Source organism: Elephantulus edwardii, unplaced genomic scaffold (assembly GCF_000299155.1).
Source record: "Elephantulus edwardii isolate Elephantulus edwardi_28Jun2011 unplaced genomic scaffold, EleEdw1.0 scaffold00039, whole genome shotgun sequence".
Classification (NCBI taxonomy): domain Eukaryota; kingdom Metazoa; phylum Chordata; class Mammalia; order Macroscelidea; family Macroscelididae; genus Elephantulus; species Elephantulus edwardii.
In genome coordinates this window covers 9,311,773-9,314,516 of record NW_006399789.1, presented here as the reverse complement: position 1 = coordinate 9,314,516, position 2,744 = coordinate 9,311,773, and positions in this window count along the sequence as shown.

Here is a 2,744-nt window from a genome sequence, read left to right as displayed (position 1 = left end):
GAGGGACACCATGCTGGGTAGAGTGGAGGGACAGCGCAGGAGGGGAAGACCCTCTATGAGGTGGATTGATTCAGTGACTGGGGTAATCGGGATGGGTTTGTCAGAGGCAATGAGATTGGCACAGGATGGAGCAGGGTTTAGGGCTGTTGTACATAGGGTCGCTATGAGTCGCAAACGACTCAACGGTACAACAACAACAACACCAAGCCACTTGAAAACGCTGGTGGCCTAGTGGCAAGAAGCTGAGCTGCAATCCCGAAGGTACGTGGTTTGAGTCTACCAGCCGATACGTGGGAGAAGGATGGATAATCTCCTGTGTGAATGTGTCTCTAAAAACCTGCTGGAGGGTCAGCTGTGGGTCAGTTCTGGCTTGACAGTACACAACAGTTTTAAATGGAAAAAGAAAATGTATGAACAAATTTGCAGAAAGCATTCTGCAATTTCTTTGATAACATTTTCATTAATATATGAAATTATGGTACATTTATTTTCTTTTTACCTTTAACATCTCTTACCAGGTGATACACAAATTAGCCTTTTTCTCACTGCCATTCAAACAATTCCAACTCATAGTGGCCTTGGAGGCCAAGGTCGAACTGCCCAAGTTTCTGAGCCTATTATTCTTAATGTGTTCAAATTGCTCATCTTTCTCCCATAAAGTGGATGGTGGATTCCAACCAACTGTGTTTCGTTTAGCAGCTCAACCTTCAACACATTATTCTGCAAGGGATCTGGGAAGAATATTACATATACTATTAAAACAACAACAACAACAACAACAACAAACCTATCAGGCCTGGTTTTAATTGTTTTCGTTCAAACATTCTTCTAAGTGGTATAGCACTGGTCTGTCCATTTGCTGTATAGAGGTAACTCATGGTTGCTGTAATGCTAAACACTGTGACACTGATGTGTCAAATGTGATAATGGTTACCCATGGTGGACAGTGTTTGGTGGAGCTTCCCGAATAAAACAAGCATCTACTTCCAAAATAGCTTGCCTCCAGAAACTATGAACTTGGAGAAACGATGAAAGTTAATACAAGTGTTCAGGTCTTTTGTTCATAGGATTGAGCTATGAGTCATCTACAACTCAATGGCACTTAACAACAACAACAACATACATTTGCGTAACATATATAATGAAAAATTTAAAATTGCACTTCAGTGTGTTTAGGGAATAAAAATACTAGAAAATCCTGAGACAGCATATAAGAAAATTATTCACAAAATGAAAAAAAAAATTTAATTGGCATCTTCCTGTTTAAAAGGGAGTCTAAGAAATCATAGAGTAGTTCCGCTTCCTAAGAATAAAATCTTGGGAAAGGACTGTGAACTCATTTTGGAAACAGTTCAGATATTCAGAGTGCCAAAGAGCCTCTGTGTTTTGGGGCCCCGGCCAGTTAGATGCATAAAGTAATTCCAGAGCCAAAATGAAATTCCTCTAGGGGTAGTTTCTAGATGTTTGTTCTAGATATTAAAATATTTTCTGTTTATTTTGTACATCGACAAAGAAAACTCTATTCTAAAATCAAGAAATAAAGTCTAGGGCACCTTTCAAGCAGCTTGCTTTCAGAATTATAAACTGAAATTCCACACAATAATTTTGTTTTAATGTCCTTATTGCTTTTTTTCAAAAAAGAACGTTAAAAATCTTACTAGCAATAACATTTTTATAAACGTTTAAGTGCTTTTTAAAAAAACAACGTCTAAAGCCCTAGATAAAGTCTTGAAACTTAGCATGCTTCACCATTAAATAAAATTATGAATCATTTTAGTAAGAAAAAGGGTCAAGTTTAAACTGTATAAGAGCTTGGGACACCCACAAACCCCGTCAGCAGAACTTTTAAAACTCCTATAAGATAAAAGGAAAAATAAATTAATATGCACAGAGGGGGAAAAATCCCCAATGCCACTAGTCTATATAAACGGAAGTAAAACTAAAAGCCCCCTAAAATCCCCCAAACATCAGTCCTTATAAATTCGGTCCTTATCGTCTCTTTTGGCTTCTACAGGAGATCTTAAAGGAGCTTGAAGGCTTGCAATTCTTTTATTCTATGAAAAAAACCCCTTGAACTAACAACACGAAGCCTGAGTGCGGACATCTGTGGCATAAACTGTTTTAACTTTTAAACTCAAGCCAACGTGGGGTTGGTTTCCTGAGCCCCGCAGGGGCGGGCTCCTTGGAGCTGGTGGATTTAGCAGAGGTGTAATCCCGGGACGCACACCGCTGGGGCTTCCTGAGGCCCAGGGAGCGAGGTGTGCGGTGGCCTCAGGGTGGGTGGGACTGGGCGTGTGCCCTGGGTGAGAGTGAAGGGCATGTGACAATAGGACCCTGGCGTGTTGACTGCAGGATCTGAGAGTGAAAGCTTGGCCTGGATGTCTCATCTGTGAGCCTGGAGAGTCACAGTCACACTTGTGCTTAAGTGTCCATTGTCGCGAACAAATTAAAAGACGTTCTTAAAAAAATTTTTATTTATTTATTTATTTTTTTTTGCCGATCAACGTCCTATCAAAACATGCACTTCAACTCCCAACCCCTAAATTCTCCTATCCGCTACAAGCTCCACTTTCAGGCAGCCTAAAACCCGGTCCCCAAAGCAGAATCCTGTCCGCCCCCGCGGCAGTGAGCCAGAGCCCGGGGCACCTGGGTGCTGGTGGCGGGGTGACGGCGGTGCGGCCACTCTGGCGGGACGCGGCGCGGGACGGAAGCTTCGCGCCCGGGAGCGGGGTTTGCGCAGGAAA